Source organism: Sinocyclocheilus grahami, unplaced genomic scaffold (genome assembly GCF_001515645.1).
Source record: "Sinocyclocheilus grahami isolate Dianchi unplaced genomic scaffold, SAMN03320097.WGS_v1.1 scaffold54.1, whole genome shotgun sequence".
Lineage (NCBI taxonomy): Eukaryota > Metazoa > Chordata > Actinopteri > Cypriniformes > Cyprinidae > Sinocyclocheilus > Sinocyclocheilus grahami.
The window spans coordinates 3,096,161-3,120,052 of NW_015505233.1; the positions used below are offsets into that span (position 1 = coordinate 3,096,161).

At 36.5% G+C, this 23,892-nt stretch overlaps 1 protein-coding gene across 1 annotated transcript in view; it reads right to left on the minus strand.

Moving 5' to 3' along the window:
• Window positions 1-18,107, minus strand: part of chrm3a (cholinergic receptor, muscarinic 3a) — a 66,562-nt gene extending 48,455 nt beyond the window's left edge. The window contains exon 1 of the mRNA XM_016269720.1: window positions 17,996-18,107. The gene's annotated coding sequence lies outside the window, so the exon portion shown is untranslated. The remainder of the gene's footprint in view (window positions 1-17,995) is intronic.
• Window positions 18,108-23,892: the final 5,785 nt, after the last annotated feature.

Genomic DNA, 23,892 nt, shown 5'->3' on the forward strand with positions numbered 1-23,892 from the left:
CTCCCGGTAACCCTAAGCTCGCGCCAGGCTTCGGCCTTGTCCTTTCCATTTCAATCAAGATTCTCTGACTCAAACTGGTTCTTTCTCATCAACTAACTTCAGCAAGATCTTGGGCCTTAAGATTGCATCAGGAATCTATTTTCAGACAGACGAGACTTGCAAGTATCAAACTTAGTCTTATTAATTGATATATTAAGTATCAGTTACACCTTTTTACAAGGTGTGTTTGAACTGAGAATCTGACGTATCCCCAGGTGTAGATCTGCTGAATATGCAAATGGTTTCATAAATTTTCATTCCTTATGCCTCTTTCTGTACTGAGTTAAGCTTTAACCCTTTCCTATACCAACTGTATGTGTGTGTGTGTGTGTGTGTGTGTGTGTGTGTGTGTATGTTAGACCAGTTTATGTGTTTATGTAGGATGTTAGACCAGTTTATGTGTTTATGTAGTATGTTAGACTAGTTTAAGTGTTTATGTAGTTAATAAAACCTTACTTGTATCACACTTGACGTGGTTCATTGTTTGCTTATAACTGGAGTCACTTAATCATGCGGATTTATGCTACAAGCTTTTGTAGAATTGTACAGTAAGAAAGTTATTTCCCTTAACCAGGAAATTAACGTTCTTAGAATTGACAAGACAGGTGACCCTGAGAGGTCAGCTAAATATCTACAGCGGATCTAAAATATTCATAATTAATTATAACTAGTTATGGTTAATTATTCATATTTCCCATGAGCTGATTTGTTACAACAGGTTTATGACGCTTTTGCATCCTTTCTGTAGCTTAAAAGCTCCTAATTTATTATAACTGTATGTAAAAGAACGAGAACATTAGTCAGTTTTCACAGAAGTCACACAAGTTTGGAATGACATGAAGGTGAGAAAATATGACAATTTTTACTTTCAAATTTCAATTCCATTTATTTGTAATTATTTATTTCAAATTTATAACAAAGCCCAAATCAAACTGAGATACAAATTCCAAACAAATTCAAATTCCTCTCTTCTTTTTTGCTTATTTGCTTTGTCCTGTCCATTAAATTGTGGCAAGGGTGTACTTCACAGTTCACACTGCTAGCTTATCTCTATTTTAATCAGGCACACACAGAGAGCCATAAGGCTAACGTGCTCCAATGCCTCAAATCTCATCTTCTCATAATATCCCAAACAGAAGTCCAGACTTCACACGGCAGGTTAAAAAAAAAACTTTTGAAAAAATGTTTAGCAATCAAGACACCAGCACATCCACTAACGGCCTGTCAGGAACAAAAATGAGCACATACACATTTCGAAGGAGTTGAGAAGGAAAATAAATAAATTTATATTGCAAATAAATGGGTCCCTGTATGAAACCCTTAATTAGTTCTGAATGCATAAACAGTTCCAGCAAGATGTAATGGACCGCTGAGAGACCTGATTGCTTAGAGAATAAGGATTGCCACATGTTTAAACTCAAATACTAACAACTTTATGAACGACGAAAAGAAATTTGGGGAATTATTTTACAAACTAGGTAACCTGATATGAGTTTATTATCACAATATGAAGTATAAACCAAGAGAAAAAGATGTTGATAGGTTCTTTGAAGCTGAGAAGCCAGTCATAGTGTGCAGGACAAGTGATAAAACATAGATGATGACTTAATTTCAATTCCTCAAGGAATCAAATCATGCTTTTCCCCCTTGCTTATTATACTATTCAAAGTTTTTTGTGGAGAAATAATTTAGTTTGTAATAAATATTTCCAGCCTCTCTGACCCTTGCAATTACAAATAAATTACCGGGACACTGATAAAATAAAATAAAAAACGTTAGCCAATTTTTCCTAATGTTTGGATCATTTAAATGGATACAGGAAGTGGATATGAAGCCAGGAACAACACATTGGCCGTTTCTGCATCCTCCGGAGGTCGCATTTGCAGGCTGCATACGTCATCAAGCCTGGTTTATTTCAGTTAACTGAGCATTATATTTGCGGGTCATTAGCATATTACAACAATTTACGCATAGCTAAGAATAATGGTCAAATTTATAACTGTTAATAGTCTAAAATAATATCTTCATTATGATGTATGCAGCCTACAAATGCGACCTCCAAAGAATGCAGCCTTCTGTTTGAGAAACGGACAATTTTTGGCAAACATTTCCATATCTTAATCTTATCATTATAGTGTTCGGAGATCATTTCTATTGCATTTTCAATATTACAATCATTATGACTGGCAAATTCTGAATCTTGAAAAGTAGTCATGTTTTCAGGTTTCTGACTTTAAAAAATCCAAGGACTTTGGAGTGCAGCTCTGTTTCAAAATATGGACCTGTTGGACTGGGAAAGAAGATTTAAGCTCTGAAACTAACAGTGTGCTTTCATAGTTAATGAACTCTTTTATCTCAAAAGATCAAGGAAATTCAGTTTCTCATGATATTACTCCCCTTTAACGACATAAAAGAAAAAACGTCATAGAACAATACATTGGCCGTTTCTCAAACGGAAGGCTGCATCCTCCGGAGGTCCCATTTGCAGGCTGCATACGTCATCAAGCCTAGTTTATGTTTACTGGTTTATGTTTACTCTCAAAAACGTAAAACAAATTTTTTTTTGTTAATAGTCTTCTTAGTTATTATTTAACTTTTACTTAGTCTATTTAATATAATTTAATTATGTCCAGTTTAGTTTCTTTGTAGTCCTGTGTTCTGTGTTTTTTGTCTATGTAGCACCTTGGTCCTGGAGAAACGCTGTCTCGTTTCACTGTATACCTACTATATAGAGCTGGAATGACAATAAAGCTACTCTGACTCTGATATAAGCCCTGCAGCGAAATGCAAATTCCCTTTATAAAAACCAGGTAAATACAAGAGTTATTCCTCTTTTCTGCAGCCCATGCCCGCTTAGGTCTCTATCCCTTTAAGTAGGAAATATTATGACTGACGGGGTATGTAAATTTGGGTGATCCCACTGCGGAGAGATCTGGTACCCGTGGGCTTTACAGCGCCACATTAACATTCATGGACCTGGATGCCAGGGGTGTGTACCAGCTGCCTACAGACGCTCACAGCCTTTTGCTCTGCCACTCAAATGCCAATCTGTTACCGGGCAGAGGTGGACATTTCAGGCTGATCTGAGATCAGAAGCCCTGTCTAGATCAGATATGTGATGAGGCCGTAAAGCCGATCTGGGTTCAGGCACACAAGGGAATGTCTACTAATATCACCTGTCAATAGCGCCAAAGGACAAAACATGGTTAAGTAATTAGGACTATGGCTCCTTTCCCAAGACGATTTCTCCTGAGTGCCGCAGGGAAGGTTAATGCGAAGAAAAGTCTGGCCGAGAGAGATTACAGAGGGCGAATAAAAAGGTAGAATGAACAAATAAAAATTTACAGTACAAATAATTTATTATTTTGCTCTTAAAAAGGAAGAATAACAAAACTGTTAAGCATATTTGAGACTTGGCTTTTTCCTTTTGATTTTGACAAATTCAGCTGGACTAAAGCTTTTTTGGAATGTGAAGCCACTCCACACACATGTTGGGAACATGTCCATGTGCACCGGAGCATGACACGAGTTTGGAGGGACGCCAGAGAGGTATCGACCCACTATACGCAGAAATCATTCAAACAACTGATAATGACTTCTCCAAAGGTGTTAAATTACTTTCCAAGGGCCATTCACCGAACTGATGACCTTTGACCTCCTGGGTTAATGAAAAAAATGCTCTTAGATCAGGGCTGAAGCCTGACCCAAATAAAAAAAAATTTTTTAGGTTCATTGCCGCCCCTATAACATTGAGTCAGGACTGCATGGAGATTACCATCTGACAGGCGATGACACACAGCTCTTGTCTGTATGAGGTCCTCTTTGTGTCATGTTTCTGGTCAGTGGACAAAACTACCTAATCTCGGGCCACTGATAAGGTGACGACACGAGTACAATGGATTGGACATCTTGCTAGGGAAAATGCCTTTATATTTTGGCTTTGTCCTTCTTATTGGTGGTATTGTACAATTTTGGGTCTGGTAATCACACAAATACCTACACTGAATGAGATTAAGGCCCTCAGTGCGTATGGAATATAGTAGCTCTGTAAGTGAGGTGTAAATGCTTACTTTTAATATCTTAGGGTGTAAAATGTGCAGTGAGCAAGAGAGAAAAAAAATCTTAAAGAATTAGTTCACCCAAAAATGACAATTCTGTCATCATTTACTCACCCTTATGTTGTTCCAAACCCGTACAACTTTCTTTATTCTGAAAAAGAAGACGTTTTGCAAAAGTACTGAGCTGTTATATTGTATATATACTGTTATAGTGTAAGTATACGCCCATAAGCGAAGAGTAAGTCCGTCCCACATGCATTGCTAATTCTGGCATAGATTAGCATAGCCTGTAAAGAATTGATGTGATCACTAAAACAGGCTATACTAATTAAAGCCAGAATCATCAATTCAGATCTTCAGGATTTTAAAGGTTTCCCTCCAAAAGGCAGCACTGTAAATGAAAAGCATTAGTTTTCATCAGAAAGTTTTTGAACAAAACCAAAAGTTGAGAGATGATGATTCAGCATAATGGCGTGTTTGAACTGCAGTCATAACACACCTTTGGGGGGCTGTTATTTACATCATATGACTTACGGTGCAATAATATCCCTTTTCAGATTGCAGTGCAGATCCACAATTCATCCCTGTGCCACAATTGCCATATTTTCTCAGATGACTGTTTCTCAAAAGACAATTGTTTTTCAAAAGTCACAGCTCTCACAAAGATGAATGTCTGACTAACCTATAATAAACATCTGTAAGTCACAGGGCATGTGATTATGACAATAACTAACCCTTTCCGAGCAAAGTCATCATGAGTAAAAACATAAATATGTGGGGTTCTTGGAAATCTAAGCTGAATGTGAGGGGTCCCCTGAAGAGGGTCTTTTCATCACACTAAACATCTTCTCAGTGAATTATCCTCTTCACAATATGCAACCTCCGTCTGCTGCATCCATTATTTATGCTTGAATGATGCATGACTCTGAATAAACAGATAAGCTCACAGCTGCTAACTGTCACATATAAAAATGTTCAGAAAATTCACAAAGAATTAATCACAGATGTTTATTTGCACACACTGGATGCATTGTTTTTATCACACAATTTATTAAAAGAAGCATGCAAATCAATGCAATGGCACAAATGCAAAGACTAATTCTGCTCAACGCAATTTTCTGACCTTGCCGGCCATTTTTAGTGCTAGGTTGAGATAAATGCAGCAGACTACCAAGATATAGCATACTTTACTGGGACTGTAAGACATCTAGAAACACGCCAGGAAACATCTACACTTACAGTATATGCCTACTTATAATGCTTTTCTCCATTAATTGATCATCATTTGATGAATCACTGCATCCATAATTAACTGGAAATGTACACAAACACCTCTTTTAAATGAAACGGTGCGAGTTTTGCGAATAACGTTTAATCTGTAACGACTCAAATTTACATATAAAGGAGGTGTGTTTGCACTGAATAATAACGAATTACAATAATAAATACTTACTGTGCTCTATCAGTGCATTCACACCTTGTTAAATTGAACTGAAAGTTTTTGGCTTGACATCATGTCTCCAAGATTACTTGAACCTTAAAAAGGCCTTGATTAAGCAGGGAAAGTTAATGTTGTTGGACATGTAATGTCAGTCAGAGGTATTTAGAAGGAAACAATGATATTTCTACTCCATGCTAGTTGCCTTAATGGTCTTAGTTCACATTAGCATAATGCGATAATTGTCTGGCTTCCACTGTGGCCTCTTCCTTTCTGTCATTAGGCTAATTACAAATATGGACCTGTTGGACTGGGAAAGAAGATTTAAGCTCTGAAACTAACAGTGTGCTTTCATAGTTAATGAACTCTTTTATCTCAAAAGATCAAGGAAATTCAGTTTCTCATGATATTACTCCCCTTTAACGACATAAAAGAAAAAACGTCATAGAACAATACATTGGCCGTTTCTCAAACGGAAGGCTGCATCCTCCGGAGGTCCCATTTGCAGGCTGCATACGTCATCAAGCCTAGTTTATGTTTACTGGTTTATGTTTACTCTCAAAAACGTAAAACAAATTTTTTTTTGTTAATAGTCTTCTTAGTTATTATTTAACTTTTACTTAGTCTATTTAATATAATTTAATTATGTCCAGTTTAGTTTCTTTGTAGTCCTGTGTTCTGTGTTTTTTGTCTATGTAGCACCTTGGTCCTGGAGAAACGCTGTCTCGTTTCACTGTATACCTACTATATAGAGCTGGAATGACAATAAAGCTACTCTGACTCTGATATAAGCCCTGCAGCGAAATGCAAATTCCCTTTATAAAAACCAGGTAAATACAAGAGTTATTCCTCTTTTCTGCAGCCCATGCCCGCTTAGGTCTCTATCCCTTTAAGTAGGAAATATTATGACTGACGGGGTATGTAAATTTGGGTGATCCCACTGCGGAGAGATCTGGTACCCGTGGGCTTTACAGCGCCACATTAACATTCATGGACCTGGATGCCAGGGGTGTGTACCAGCTGCCTACAGACGCTCACAGCCTTTTGCTCTGCCACTCAAATGCCAATCTGTTACCGGGCAGAGGTGGACATTTCAGGCTGATCTGAGATCAGAAGCCCTGTCTAGATCAGATATGTGATGAGGCCGTAAAGCCGATCTGGGTTCAGGCACACAAGGGAATGTCTACTAATATCACCTGTCAATAGCGCCAAAGGACAAAACATGGTTAAGTAATTAGGACTATGGCTCCTTTCCCAAGACGATTTCTCCTGAGTGCCGCAGGGAAGGTTAATGCGAAGAAAAGTCTGGCCGAGAGAGATTACAGAGGGCGAATAAAAAGGTAGAATGAACAAATAAAAATTTACAGTACAAATAATTTATTATTTTGCTCTTAAAAAGGAAGAATAACAAAACTGTTAAGCATATTTGAGACTTGGCTTTTTCCTTTTGATTTTGACAAATTCAGCTGGACTAAAGCTTTTTTGGAATGTGAAGCCACTCCACACACATGTTGGGAACATGTCCATGTGCACCGGAGCATGACACGAGTTTGGAGGGACGCCAGAGAGGTATCGACCCACTATACGCAGAAATCATTCAAACAACTGATAATGACTTCTCCAAAGGTGTTAAATTACTTTCCAAGGGCCATTCACCGAACTGATGACCTTTGACCTCCTGGGTTAATGAAAAAAATGCTCTTAGATCAGGGCTGAAGCCTGACCCAAATAAAAAAAAAATTTTTAGGTTCATTGCCGCCCCTATAACATTGAGTCAGGACTGCATGGAGATTACCATCTGACAGGCGATGACACACAGCTCTTGTCTGTATGAGGTCTTCTTTGTGTCATGTTTCTGGTCAGTGGACAAAACTACCTAATCTCGGGCCACTGATAAGGTGACGAGTACAATGGATTGGACATCTTGCTAGGGAAAATGCCTTTATATTTTGGCTTTGTCCTTCTTATTGGTGGTATTGTACAATTTTGGGTCTGGTAATCACACAAATACCTACACTGAATGAGATTAAGGCCCTCAGTGCGTATGGAATATAGTAGCTCTGTAAGTGAGGTGTAAATGCTTACTTTTAATATCTTAGGGTGTAAAATGTGCAGTGAGCAAGAGAGAAAAAAAATCTTAAAGAATTAGTTCACCCAAAAATGACAATTCTGTCATCATTTACTCACCCTTATGTTGTTCCAAACCCGTACAACTTTCTTTATTCTGAAAAAGAAGACGTTTTGCAAAAGTACTGAGCTGTTATATTGTATATATACTGTTATAGTGTAAGTATACGCCCATAAGCGAAGAGTAAGTCCGTCCCACATGCATTGCTAATTCTGGCATAGATTAGCATAGCCTGTAAAGAATTGATGTGATCACTAAAACAGGCTATACTAATTAAAGCCAGAATCATCAATTCAGATCTTCAGGATTTTAAAGGTTTCCCTCCAAAAGGCAGCACTGTAAATGAAAAGCATTAGTTTTCATCAGAAAGTTTTTGAACAAAACCAAAAGTTGAGAGATGATGATTCAGCATAATGGCGTGTTTGAACTGCAGTCATAACACACCTTTGGGGGGCTGTTATTTACATCATATGACTTACGGTGCAATAATATCCCTTTTCAGATTGCAGTGCAGATCCACAATTCATCCCTGTGCCACAATTGCCATATTTTCTCAGATGACTGTTTCTCAAAAGACAATTGTTTTTCAAAAGTCACAGCTCTCACAAAGATGAATGTCTGACTAACCTATAATAAACATCTGTAAGTCACAGGGCATGTGATTATGACAATAACTAACCCTTTCCGAGCAAAGTCATCATGAGTAAAAACATAAATATGTGGGGTTCTTGGAAATCTAAGCTGAATGTGAAATGAGGGGTCCCCTGAAGAGGGTCTTTTCATCACACTAAACATCTTCTCAGTGAATTATCCTCTTCACAATATGCAACCTCCGTCTGCTGCATCCATTATTTATGCTTGAATGATGCATGACTCTGAATAAACAGATAAGCTCACAGCTGCTAACTGTCACATATAAAAATGTTCAGAAAATTCACAAAGAATTAATCACAGATGTTTATTTGCACACACTGGATGCATTGTTTTTATCACACAATTTATTAAAAGAAGCATGCAAATCAATGCAATGGCACAAATGCAAAGACTAATTCTGCTCAACGCAATTTTCTGACCTTGCCGGCCATTTTTAGTGCTAGGTTGAGATAAATGCAGCAGACTACCAAGATATGGCATACTTTACTGGGACTGTAAGACATCTAGAAACACGCCAGGAAACCTCTACACTTACAGTATATGCCTACTTATAATGCTTTTCTCCATTAATTGATCATCATTTGATGAATCACTGCTTCCTTAATTAACTGGAAATGTACACAAACACCTCTTTTAAATGAAACGGTGCGAGTTTTGCGAATAACGTTTAATCTGTAACGACTCAAATTTACATATAAAGGAGGTGTGTTTGCACTGAATAATAACGAATTACAATAATAAATACTTACTGTGCTCTATCAGTGCATTCACACCTTGTTAAATTGAACTGAAAGTTTTTGGCTTGACATCATGTCTCCAAGATTACTTGAACCTTAAAAAGGCCTTGATTAAGCAGGGAAAGTTAATGTTGTTGTGGTCAGGACTGATGAAGAGCAGTCATTACGGCTGGGAGACATTTAATGTCGGTCAGAGGTATTTAGAAGGAAACAATGATATTTCTACTCCATGCTAGTTGCCTTAATGGTCTTAGTTCACATTAGCATAATGCGATAATTGTCTGGCTTCCACTGTGGCCTCTTCCTTTCTGTCATTAGGCTAATTACAACTAGCCCTTCTCTCCATGACAACAAGTTGATTCAGACAGCTTATGGCTTTTTATGACAGATTTAACGATAATAATGTTAAATTGAAGTTGTTACCTTGGAAAGCGCTGTAACAATGCTGCATCACTGTCAAAGCATATTCAGCAAGTCTTGATCGATTCGTATAAAATTACCTTGAAATTAAGACAAATCGCTTACAGTCAATCAGTTTGAGATAAACTGTCATAACACATCATAAGAAGAATACAATGAAATACCGGAGGTATTTAAAATGCTTATTAAAGACATGAGTAGCACTCAAGCCAAACCCAGGTTGAAAAATAAATGAAAGCGTTATATAATGAGATTGAATTGTAGCGAGGGTGAAGCATCTGTTCATGAGTTGGTGTGGTGGGGACAACCATTTAGGGACTAATTTCACATAAAACCAAAATGAGAGAATGAGTCATTTAGTACAGAATTATTGACGAAAATGGCAAAATCAACTGCCTCCCAGGGTAAGTTTAAATTGCATTTATTCCAATTACTACTTCAGGATAAAACAATTTGTGATTATGTAACACAGGTGCCAAAAAGTAATAACTTTACTAGCTCACTTCACCATTTTATCAAGAAAAGAAAGAAGTGAATTGAAGTTTTTCAATTCAGTGTTGGATTCTGTCTACATGCCATCATCTCTGCCCTTCTATCCTCTTGTATACATTAAGAGAAATAACAGAAACTCCATCTTTCACTGAACCGATGTAGGATGTGGATCGAGTGTGTTTTTCTCAGTGAACCTCAGTTATATTTGCACAGAGTAAAGGCATTTCATTCTCAAGCAGTGACCTGAAACGGTCTCTTTCAGCAGTTGTATCTTTCACTGTGTCAGTTGTCAAGAATATGGTAGTTTCTGTTATTAATATTATATTACAAGGACAGGGATCCTCCATCTGTCAGATGGGACTGATGCAGGGTTTGCACAATAAGAACTGAAGGCAGTCACACATAATACATTTTTTTTTAAAGTAACCTTAATACTGTTATTCAGCAAGGACACGTTTGAAACACACTGCTCCATGCTTGTCAATTCTCTTGCAACAATCCAACATCAGCTCAACTGACCTGTTCATTTACCCTAAGAATGAAATGAACCAAGTGACCCTGGATGAAATGTTCAATCCATTTCAACTAATTCAAACCGCAGCGTCTGCTCAAAATTTGACACGTAAATCACAATGCCTGTGCTCTGTGAAATCCTGCTATCTCACATCTCAGATGATCAAAAGGGAAAGCATCTAGGGGAAGATTCAGTCTGTCAAATTGTGCTCTGCGATCTCTGACAAAGTGTTTCAACTTAATTACCAAATACTGTATGTTTGACAAAACACAGAAAGATAAAAACTTCAGTGAAGGGAGGAGGAAGGAGTGACGTCAAACAAAGGTTGAATAAAATGGTTTAGATTTTAACTGAGTGAGAAAGAGCAGCATGGAACTGTTGTGGTTTGAGTGATGGATTTATTGAACACACTTGAAAAACATCACACAAAAACGGCCTTCTGTTAAAGATTTTATGACACACACACAATTTTTTCACCTGCACAATAATACCTGCCAAAGTGTGTGCACAATGCCAGTCCAGACGAACTGAGTGTGTGAATAGAGAAAAGAGGATATGAAGAGAGAGAGAGACACGTGGACATTGAAATCCATCCAAGTGGATGAAAAGATAACAGGTGCAGGTGAAAGCACCTGTGAAGATGAGGAATTTACCTCTGGAGGCAAAACATGAGCTTATTCAGAGCAGATCCTATTCTATGCCTCAAGAAACTTCAATTATGACACACACACATGCACATACCATTATCTGTCTGTCTGTTTGTCTGTCTGTCTCTCATTTCAAACGAATAATCTAACTTTGCCTTCCACCATCTGTTCAGTGAGTCGTCCACGGATATGTAGAATATTCAAATGAGCTTTTCAAAGTTTGCTGGATGTCTCTGGTGTTGCTGAACTGTGATGATGTGACCTTTCTTTCATGCCATTCATTTCATTGCGATAGGTTATTAGTCTATAGGTAACCCTAATTAAACAGGCATTTAAAGGCACTTGGCCTCACAGTTCATGAATTTGATTTTAACTGTATATAACACCATCTGCTAAGGCAAGCTATTCACTATTACTGGCACTTTCCATTACTACAGTTCAAAATAGTGTCTTAGACTCAATTCAATTTTCTATTCAATTCAAATTTAAACTACATTAGCTGTTTTTCCCGCTCACAAAAAAGTAAATGAATACAAAATACATTTTAAGAAATGAATACAGTTGGAAAATTGGTAAAATGTAATTGAAAATTGGTAAACATATATATATATATTTTACAATTTTCTAGCAATAAACCAACATTGAACTGGATATACATAATGTAAAATCAAATCCAATCTACTCATTTGAGCAAATATTGGCTTGTATTTATTGCTAAACTGAAATACTTAATAAATAAATAAAAAAACATTAATAAATGTAGTTGTCTGCCTGCCAAGTAAGAGTCAGAACAATATGGTGAAAAATAACCAGTAACAGGGTTGTGGGATAAAGCTGAATATTTCCATTTAAGATAATATATGCAGTACATTAATATACTATACTAGGGCTGTGCGATATTGAAGAAAAATGCGATATGCGATAACTCATTAAATAATGTTATATTCGATATGCGATACGATAATGCTTAGTGAAGTGCCACATCCTCAGATGAAACAGTTTTACTCAGCTGTTGCTGAGTCAGTTCTGTGAACTTCTATAACTATCTTGTGTTATATTTATATATGGTTATTTGTATGTATGTATGTATGTATGTACCAAGAGTTCCTGTAAAACCACAACAAATTCCTTGTGTTTGCGCACACTGAATAAAGCTCATTCTGATTCTGATTCTAATAAGAAAGCACCCCAACAACAACTTCTGAAAGTGAACGGTAATGTTTTACTCAAGCATTACATAAAAATGTAATTTTAACATTAGTGTAATCATTTTAACATGAGTTTAGGAACTGAATAATAAAAAGGAAAAATAAAACAATGCGTAATATTTACTCTTTGAATTCAATATGCACTGATTCTTATTTAAGCTACAAAAGTTATTTAGGTAAAAGCAGTGAGTGATTTTCTCTTTGTCTTTTGTTCATGGCCCCAAATATTGCAAGCTGTAGCGATATGTACATTTGCGATATTTCGATATATTGCACAGCCCTACTATATACTATACTGTTTAATAAAATATATTTTTGGTAAAATAGACTTACGTTAAAGGAGGAACCTGGGTCATATCTGAAACTAGAAAAATCACTTTGGCTCTTATGGGTTATGCCAGTAAACAACCACCTAAAACAATCATACAATAAAAATAAAACTGCACATCAGTGGCAGGATTGTGGTGATGAGCGCCACTGACTCATTTTCTCCCGAAAATGTAAAAATCTGGTCTACCATGATATACAGTACAGCACCATTAAACACTGATAAATGAGATTTGATCTTTGCAAGAGGCAGAATTACCGTTGGATAATCGAAGCGTTTGGAGGCATTTAGTGGCGTCAAGTAAACACAATTTTTCAGCACACTGTGTTCAATGCTATTTACTCATGCAGGCCGGCAGTTCAATGTGATTATTCCCGCTCTGTTAGAAACGCATTCCTGGCATACACTCTGCGCTGCAGTTCCTGTCGAAGCCAAAAGACAGAGTGTAGCAAGCGTGACTGACATAAATAAACCAAAATTATTCCCCTCTTTCCATAATTACCCATTTCAACAGTGGTGATCATTTTTTATGGAGTCGTGGTAGTGGTGGGCAGCATGCGTGTGTGTGTGTGTTTGTCGTAACATAATGTCTTTGGGGATAAACTTTCTCCTTGTCATGCTTAGGAGGATGCTGTGATGTGATTGGCTGAGAAGCATGAGGTTCAATAGTGAACGTGGCCTTGTGCCAGTGGGGCAAAACTATGGCATTATGCATGCCTTTCTGTGATAAAGTTGCTTATGACTGAACCCAATCAACCAGAGAGTCAAATGAGTTTTCAGCTTCTCAGAAAAATTGGAATTAGTCAGGGGAACAATGTAACACAGAGAATGACAATGAATAATACACCATACACAGAGTATGATTAGCTACTAAAACATGCATGTTTCTAAATTATGAAAACTATCAATTATTATAAATTATGAAAGCCCCAAATGTTGACTTTTAAAAGGCATAGTTCACGCCAAAAAAAAAATTCCTTTGTATTGTTTCACAGATTGTTACTGTCAACTGAACCTATTAAAATTGTTTTTGTTAATTAAAACAAAGCTGAAATAAAATATAAAAACTGCATGACAAACTGAAACAAAGCTGAAATAAAAAATAAATACTGGATGAAAAACTTAAAAATCAGAAATGCTGAAATAACAGTACAAAAACGACTAAAACGCCCCTCTTTCAATAATTTCCAATAAAAATACCAATAAAAACAAAATAAAAAAAAATTTAAGCTAAATAGAAAATAATAATAAATTGAGAAAAGCTTAAAAAATTTACTAAAAGTTTTCGTTAAAATTAAAATAATACACTGAAAATAACAGCTAATTCAAATACCATAATAGTACATAAAAATATTATAATAACACTGTTAACATGCAGAAAAAAGAAATTCATAAAAGTTTGGAACAATATAAGGGAGAGTACATGAATTTTCATTTTTCAATGAACTATTCCTTTAAGTTAAGGTCTATATGTCATGTTTGCCAATAGCATGTTCAAACTCACATATATGCAGCCTCACACACTTAAACTTTACTCTATGGTGTGTTAGTGTGACAGGCAGGTACAATACCCTGCAGCCTGTACAAGCAGCCAATTAAATCCCATCGCAGACTCATTCGCCCATCAACGGCTCACCGCCCTCTTTCTTTTTTGCTCTATTGCACTTCTCCCCTCGTCGCAATCCATCTTTTCCTCTCAGCACTGGACACTCTCTACCTCCCTCCAGTCTTCCCCTTTCAGAGTGTTAATTAATCCCTGATAGTGGATGAACCAACACACACACACACACACACACACACACCTGGAGAATCCAGACAGATGCGGGGGAGGTCTGTGTATATCAAATGAGAACGTGCTCAAATGGCAGAGCTTCATTTCAGATATGAAAAGCAATGCTGGGGGTTTTTCGCTCCGTGCTGTCAGTAACTGGAGGCAAAAGAGACTCAACTCACATCAGCCTCTGTGCTGAAGCCTTAAGAAAACCTGATACATGTCAGTCTTATCTGTTTGAAACACGGGGCAACTTTGCAGAAAGTTCAGGCCATATCTCAGCATGGACAATGTACACGATAAGACAAAGATGAAGAGACACACTCAAAGAGAGGCTGAAGTAGCAACAAACAGTATTCTACAGGAACAAAATCAATGCTGAGTGAAAAGCTTCCATGATATAGAAGGTGCAGGATGATACAGATACAAAACAAAACTTAATCAAATTAATCAATAAAATAAAATCAACTGTGTGTGTGTTGTGTGTGTGTGTAGTATGTATAATTACACTGTAGTTTTCGAAAGAAGTCTCTTATGCTCACCAAGGCTGTATTTAGTTGATCAAAAACACAGTAAAAATAGTAATAATGTGAAGCATTATTACAATTTAATATATCTGTTTTCTATTTTAATATATTCTTAAAATAGATATATTCCTGTGGTGGCAAATACAGCCATTCTAATTTCTTAAAAATATTTCTTATTATTATTAATGTTTAAAGTTTAAAAGCGTTTTTAATAGATTTTATATTTTATATTTTAACAGTCTTTATTGCCCAGCTCTATCTTTTGTTCCTGACATTTAAATCAGAAATGCTATTAATATATTCTATTTCTTAAAACACCGAAATCACAAAAGACTGGCCTAATGGCACAGAAACTTCATGGCTAAAAATGATATATTAAAACCAGTGAATGTATTAAATGTATTATTATTGTACCATGTACCAAATATTCAAATACATCACTCAGCCCTACCTAAAACCACAGACACCAGTCTGACTATTTTCTACAAGCCTGGTCTGACCGCACTGCTTATAAATAAATAAATTAATATTTTGCATTACTTGTATGTCATTTCTTTTTGAGTGACACTACACTGAATGCATTTTGACAGACCCCTGATTTGTCTGTGAATACACAGACTGCACTGGTCATTTAAATTCATAAATAAGCAATTCATCCAAATCAAATGTGTACATAACACAGCCTCTCTAAAACTGATTTGGATCTAATCAAGATGAGCAAAATAATCTGGCTGAATCTTTCAGCGGGTCACCAGAAGAGGATTAAAGATGTTGAGAAAGTGTCCCATTATTTTATACCCTAATCATGTTGCCTAAACATCTAAAAGCTGATCGGGGAAAAAACAGGAAGCTGCCTACAAAGTCAATGGGTGTCCTTTTATCCTGACTAACCAACCACAAATAATCAACACAATTTCAGTCCAATACTGTCTAATTCTCCACTTGCAGGACAACACAAAACTGATAATATGGCAAGACGTGACACTGTTCCCTTTCGTGGAACTTCGAACTGCGTCCTCTAGGGGTCGCTATGGGGAACCCCTCGTCGTGACCCGTGTCTGAAGCCTACATTGAAAAAACACCAACTTGTTTGGCCGGCGACAGCCATGACGTCACTACCGTCGCAACTAGTACAAAATAGGCGCCGGTAGCGCACATCATCACTTCTTCGTCTGAAGCTTGTGTCCGCAGCATGGCACAAAAGCTAGAGGACGCAGTGTCTCGTTCCCCTCAGGGAACCATGGTTACATAAGTAACCCGAGACGTTTTGCTCTCAGTGACTGTTTATAAAAATCCCTGACTTACTGTTTGAGTGTATCAAGGAAATACCATTTATCTGAGTGAGTCAAACACACATCAACACTGAAAAAAGACCAAGAAACACACTTTAAATACCAGGCTGCAATACTCTGACACTACCATACTAAACTTCAGTAGCTTCGCTAACAGTATTATGGGAATGAACTGCTGCAATATTTCTTTTAAGTGCCTTGAAGTAGTAAATATCACGGTACATGAATATGGTAATCTTGTAATGCGATGATATTTATCAAAGTATGAACAAATAGCATTCCTGAAACAGCCACTCTACTTTTTAGGAGGCAAAAGGCTTTTTTAATGATGAGCGATCCATATCCATCATAAATCTCATCTATTACTGTCATCCAGCACACAAACACACACATATGTCGCTCAATGTAAAGTCATGCACCTCGGATGGTGTTAATGATGGGTCGATTTTGATGTTTATGTTCAATGATTACGGTGAGAGATCGAAACGTTTCATTCTCCCGATGTGACAGGACCATAATTAAGCTCCAAAGATTTCAGTGTCAAGCTGCTAACGGTCACAACCACGCAGAGAGACAGAGAGAGAGACCTTTCTGACAGGGAGAGCAATCACTACTTTGGATTTGAACACAAAACACATTAAAGTTACCGTATGCTTTTCCTGAGCACCTCAGAACCAGGTATGGACACAAAGAGATTGCACAGCGGTGCCAAAGAGTGTTTACACACTTCAGTCATTTCGACAAATGCACACAAGTGTTCAAAAGTTTGGGGTCAGTATGATTTTTTGATTCATTTATAAATTTTTTGTTGAAAGAAATTAATGCTTTTATTTGCCAAGGACTCATTAAACTGATTAAAAGTGATAGTAAAGACATTTATAATGTCACAGAAGATTTATATTTCAAATAAATGCTGTTCCTTTTAACTTTCTATTCATCAAAGTATTCAGAATGTATCCGTTTCCACAGATAATAAGCAGCACAACAGTTTTTAAACATTGATAATAAGAGAAAATGTTTCTGAAGCACCAAATCAACAGAATAATTGTTTTTTAATTTTTAATAATAATAATAATTTGAATGTGTCAAAAACATCTTATTGGCCTCAAACTCTTGAACCGTCGTGTATACATTTTCTCTCAGCTTTTTTACCATTTAAATACATTTTATAACAATTTTAGTTTTTTTAATTTTGTTGGATGAATAGTTTGTTTTTTTATCTTTAAAATAAATGTCATTGCATTACATATATAAAAAAACTGGTGAAATTCCTTCCTTTTTGGCTCAGTTTTTGTAGTCAAAATACTTTGTCCACTTTATGATAAGAGGATATATTACGAGAAAATATTACAAAACAATGTCTTTCGCTACATAAAATACATGGAAAGAAACACTGAGGGAATCAAAGTAAGATTTAAGAACATGAAGATTAAATTATTCAACAAAAAGTCTCCCTCACTGACATTTCCTTCAATCAAACGTATATGACCTTTAATGGCCCTTCAGTAATAATCAGCACAAAGTGAGTTGTCTGAACTCAGACAGGCGTCAGAATGAGTTATTTTCATAATCATTACTCCCTATCAAATTCATTTCACTATCATTTTCAAAGACTCACCTAAGCTGCAATTTCATGACAGAGGAATAAACTGCAGCAAGAAAAATTGAGCTTAAAAATAAAGAAGGGAACAAAAACTAGCTTTCAACAGTGCTGCGTATGGGAATTAATTCTGGTCACTCACCCTGTAGAGTTTAGATTGGGGCAGAAAGGTCACCTTCTGACAGGAGGGTTTAGGTTTACCTCGACCTGAGACTTTGGTTGGCATGGAGACAGGACATCAGTCAGGTTCACACTGCCCCGGACCTGCGGGCACACAAACAAATATTCAGTCAGACCTGTTTGATCCCAAAAAGAATCAGTCTGAAGTAGCACTCTCCTAACAGTATTCAGCCATTCCCATCAATAAATGAATAATTCAACTTTGATCTGTAAAAAACGTCATAAGTGTAATTTTAGCTGCCACTGGCTGAACACTTGACAAGAATTCAAACTTCAACACATCTGAAATAACTTGCTCCATCCAAAGCTTATAAACAAGTATGTCATGGGCTGTTGTTGGATTTAATCCTCGAACCGCTGAAGCTACAGAACGAGTCGAGGGATACAGTCAGCATCTCAAAGCATCTTGAAAGATTTCCAAACCATCTGCCTTCATGTGACAGTGCCCTGAATACACATAAACCATGCTTGTTGTTTTAATAGGCCACTAAGAGCAGTGATGTTACTCTTGAAGTCACTCTGATCCTAGTTGCAGTCATTGCCCACAGACCGTTCACTAAATGTCTGATTAATATTGCATGCAAAAACAACATTATCTGATTAAAATCACCCATTTAAATCTGATGGGCTGGCTTTTACACTATTTTTGGACTCAGGGTGCACAATTTTGTACCAGTCTCATACAATGGAACTAGCACAAGATTCGTCAAAGTTTGGTCCATGGCACTAAATGTTAGATATTTAAGAGTTATTTTTGAAAAACCTGGTAGCAAACTACTGTAAATATACAAGACATTATTATCCTATATATCCTATCCTTAATAGATTATCCTCTTTTGGCCATAATTAAATGATAATTAAATGTTTGTATTGATGCAGTATGTAAATGAACAATGTGTACTCTTTCTCTGCATTATCTGCACCCAGACATCTCCATGTAGTTGTCAGCCAAAGTATGCTGGGTGACTCAAAACACATACGTTTTGTCAAAACTATAGGTAGAAGCATTTTTTTATTCCCATCTATGGACAGCCGGATCAACAAAGGAGTAGTCCCAAAATCAAAAGAGCATTAATTTATGGGTGTTAAAGTTTTTGGCAAACGTGAAGGCCACAGCCCTTTTTTTCCCCACAGCAACAGTCTCAAATGAATTTTCAAGTTTCTTCTTCATAGACAGCCGAGTTTTATTAAAAGCCCATTGTGCCAACAGTGAATTCCCCCTTTAAATCACTCATTGAGGAGCAACACTGAATAGCATATTAGATTCACTAATGCCACAGCCAGTGCCCAGTCTTAAAAAGGTAGTTACTTGTTTAAATAAATATAAATTTCCATATCAATCCCTAAAACCTGCTGGTCTCAAATCAGAGACTGCTAACATCAGGTGTAGATAGGATTGCTTAATATGAGCTTACAAAGAATTTTATATATTGCAACTTTTGACCTTGCATTAAAACAGCTCATTATTACACAAAGGCACTGAATCACATTTCTTTGGATATTAAAATATGCTCAAAACTCCTAAGCTTCAAACACTATAATGTGTTATGTTAATATGTGGGCAGATTATGTAGTAATGTAGACAGTTAAATCATCATTCAGCAAATGCAGGGCAATTGTGAAAGCAGCTCGCAGCAGGAAATCCAGCACGATTTTGGTAAAAAAAAAAAAAGGATTATACATACAAACCCATTGGATCTTACAGAGAGATGTGAAATCAGGGAAATTTAATATGCACCGCAATATCAGACAAATATTGCTCATCATTAGGTGGCATTAGTATCATTTGCTATTCAGTATGATCAAAAGTGAAGGGATGGCAGGTAGAAATTCATTTTTATTTAAGGAAATTCATTAATTCACACTTATCTAATCAGCTCATAGATAAAAGCAACATTAAAAAACACAACTTTTATATGCATGCCTGCAGTGTGATAACACTGAATTTATGATGGATGGATGGTTATTTAGAGAGAATTATAATTTTCCTAAGCCATTCTTTCAGAAAACAATTCTTTCTTACTCTCCGACTACGTTAATGTTATGTGGGGTCTAAAATCAACAAAGCACAATGGCCCCAAAGAATAGGATAATAGAGGTATTAATGAGAATTCATTAACAATTAAATGGTTTCAAATAATAAAGATTGAGAATGAGGGAAAACAGAAAGAGGCAGAGAAAGAATATATCAGCTATCAAGTCTCTTAGCATGCAAAATGTATGAGTATCTCCCCCCTGTTTAAGACCCTGTCTGAGCCAAACAATAGACCACCACAGCGCTGAAAAGAACCACTGGAAATAATTTATACAACCTAACAAAGACAGTTCCTCCATAATGACAGAAGCATCCACTGTGGTAAAATGTGTGCAGTATGGGCTTATCACATGGAGTTATATTCATACAGCTGCCTTAAAGGGGTCATATGATGCTGCTAAAAAGAACATTATTTGGTGTATTTGGTGTAATGAAATGTGTTTATGTGGTTTAAGGTCAGCACGGATCAGCTCTAGGCATGACGTCCTCTTTTCGAAGACCAAACAAAGTAGTTTCGCTTTCACAACGAAACACACAGCGCCTTCATGACATAGCGGCGGCAACAACAATACTACAGCGAGAATAAAAGTTACGCCTTCTTTCTTTGCATGAACATTTGGGCGGCGTTATGCAAATCTTCCCACATCGGGACATAGACATGTGGGGTGTGTTAGAACGAGCCGTGTGTGGTTGACTCTTAACTTTTATAAAGAATATCTCTTTGGATTTGTGACTTTAGTCTTTGCAACTTTACAGATCTTCTTTATGCACCAAGAGCTTGTAACACTCCAAAGAGAAAGGAAAAATTGAAATTGCATCATATGACTCCTTTAATAATGCCCGCAAATTGAATTAATTATGATGTGACAGAAATAATGAATTGCTATCCTCTTTCTGTTTTGTAACAGCGTAATGGGCGAAACATTGTAAATATGTGAAGACCAAAATACTTTGTCTTGTTAACTGTTTTACGTTTAAACTGACTTACACAAGCTGTCAGTCATGCATTATTTAAACTTTCAAAGGACCATGACAGAGCTGTTCTTGTGTTTAAAAACGCAAGACGTAGCGCTGAGAATTGAATGAAATCGCTGCAGCCCAATGTTTTGAAACTGACACTATTTGACAGGGCCTATTAAAAGTAGTTAATTCAAGTGAATTCATCCTGATGTTCTCTCTTTCAAATGTAGCAGCGGAATAACGAGTTATTCTAGTGAATCGGTTTTAATTTGTTCTAAATGGTTCTCTCTCCAACAGGCCATTGGAAAGTTCACCCTACAGTAGTCCTCTCTCTCAAATGTAGTCCTGCATAGTCAGATAGCCTACATTCTAGTGAATCGGCCCGTCGTGTGATTCATGTTAATAAGAATGAGTCACCAATTCTATGAACTATGTTTTCGACTTGGTTATGTAAATTAGGGTGTTACTGTTTCTCACTACACCAACGCTACTTTTATCACACTTATTACTTGGTCTCTCTTGTTTCTTGAAAGGACTTGAAAGGACCGACTGTACATTATAGGATTTCTTTTCTTAGCTGAACAACAGTTAATATACAGGTAAAAACTCTAAAAGAATGTCCACTTAAATCAGTATTTCATGTAGTTATTTATTTGTTGAGCAGCGTGTGGGTGTCCTGTCAGTGTTTATTTTGCGATGACGACGGTTGACTGCTCATTAGTTAATCTGCATAATGTGATTAATTTGTTTAAAATTTTAAATACACTGACATAATTGAAAGTCAACAAATATTGCACAATATTTTTGTCATGTGTAAAATCTTCAGTATCTGAGGCAGAACGTAGAGCCTTTTAGTGAATTATGAGCAAGAAGAAACAAACAAGTTGATCAAGGCACGACAGAATTAATTTCATCCTTCCATCTGGATACAGATTACCCTCACACTTTTTCATGAGACGAACCTGGGATACTAGAGGGTGTCTGACAAATTACTTGGAACACACAATTTCTGTTCATGTCAGACATGAACAAAAATCTGCTACAATATGGAACCCAACAAACTGAGCATGACACCATAAACTGAGCCAGTGAATAAACAGATCGAAGCGAGTATGTGTGTCACTTGTAGGAGAGCAGAATTATTTGAAATTCATCTCATTATTTAGAGTGTCCTGTGTGTCCTTGTTATTTACACTACAAGACAAAGCGTCAATTTTAATGGTCTAATGGTCAATACAGAAACGTTTTTTGAAGTAAAAGTCGTGTTTAAGGTCACTGACAGAGTTCAAACATACATCCATAAAGCCTTATATGAGAAAACCCCACCTGTTCTCATACCATTCAAATGAAATAAAGCGCACGTAGCCCACGCACTAAATTTTCAGAAAGACCTGGAATGTTCTATCAAAACACATTTCCAAATCTTGTCAGAGCCTGGCAAATATCCTATCATAACCACTTAATGAGTAAAAGACTTTGTCTAAAACATCCATTCATCTTTAATTTAATGCAGATGTTATTTCTGACCATTTCTAGATTTAAAATAGCTGCTATTTGTTTGAATGCAACGAACAAAAAGTCATAAATGTAGTGCATTTAACAATGCAGCTCTTTGAAGTCGACTACTGTTGCGGTCAACTCTTATAAGGGTTCATAAAGATTAATTTAGAAAAAAATATTCTTAAAATAAAGGTTTTTTATTGAAATTAATGAATGAAGAACCATAAAGAACCTTTAACATCCATGGAACCTTTCCACTGCAATGTTCTTTATACTATGAAAATCATTTAAGAACTCAAATTGATTCTTCTATGGCATCACTGCAAAAAAATCCTTTGTGGAATCTTAAAAAAAGTATAGTACATTCTGATCCTGAAACGTCCCTGTTACAGCATGTTCTAAACAGGTACAATGCAACAAAAGTACTAAAAGCTTGTTTATTTTTACCATCTACACCACAAGTCAGTGGAATAAAATCCCACACCTCATTTATATTGAACATAACAAACTGGACTAGGTGAATTTTGCTGTGAAAACATTGGATATTGTATGACAAATGCCTCAAGTTTCACAAGGAAAAACATAAAAGGACTCGTCCACACGCTGTTCTGATTGGTTATGATTTTGCGGCACCCCACAATATTTTCGTTTTAGTATGAGAAAACTGCTCATCTGCTCATCAAACTGCAGAGATCTATATATTACAGCAACCTGGAAATCACAATCAGTTAATTCATCTAAAGGACAACTACAAAGAACACTTACAAATTGCAAATTGTTATCCAAACCTACAAGTCTGCCCTGCTAATTCACTGGTTTAAAACCAAAGAAAGCTCAAAAATACATAATGAAAGTGTCCTTAGACGGTGTGTGCCAGATTTTTATTACTTGTTTATTACTTGTTGATTTATTACTTGTGCTGTTTTAGTTTAATGTGAACATGTCTCTGGCCTTTTTTGGTTGTCAAAGCTCATTCAACTGACCCTTTCACAACCCAGCGTCTGTGCCAAACGAAACATGGCTCACATCATGGCTGAAGTCGTATGTTCCTCGTATGATTTTGTTCAAAGTGCCATCCATTCATGACTAACTGACACAACAATCATGGTGGAATCAGAGTAATGCTTTATCATAACAAACACAGAGCAGTTCTGGTCAGTGTTGGGGAAAGTTACTTTTAAAAGTAATGCATTACAATATTGCGTTACTCCCTAAAAAAGTAACTAATTGCATTACTTAGTTACTTTTTATGGAAAGTAATGCGTTACGTTTCTTTTGCGTTCTTTTTTCTCATTTGGGCTGGGCTTGCTAATTTGTTTTTAATATAAAAATTTATATTTTTGGCTAATGTAAAGGCCCTTTCA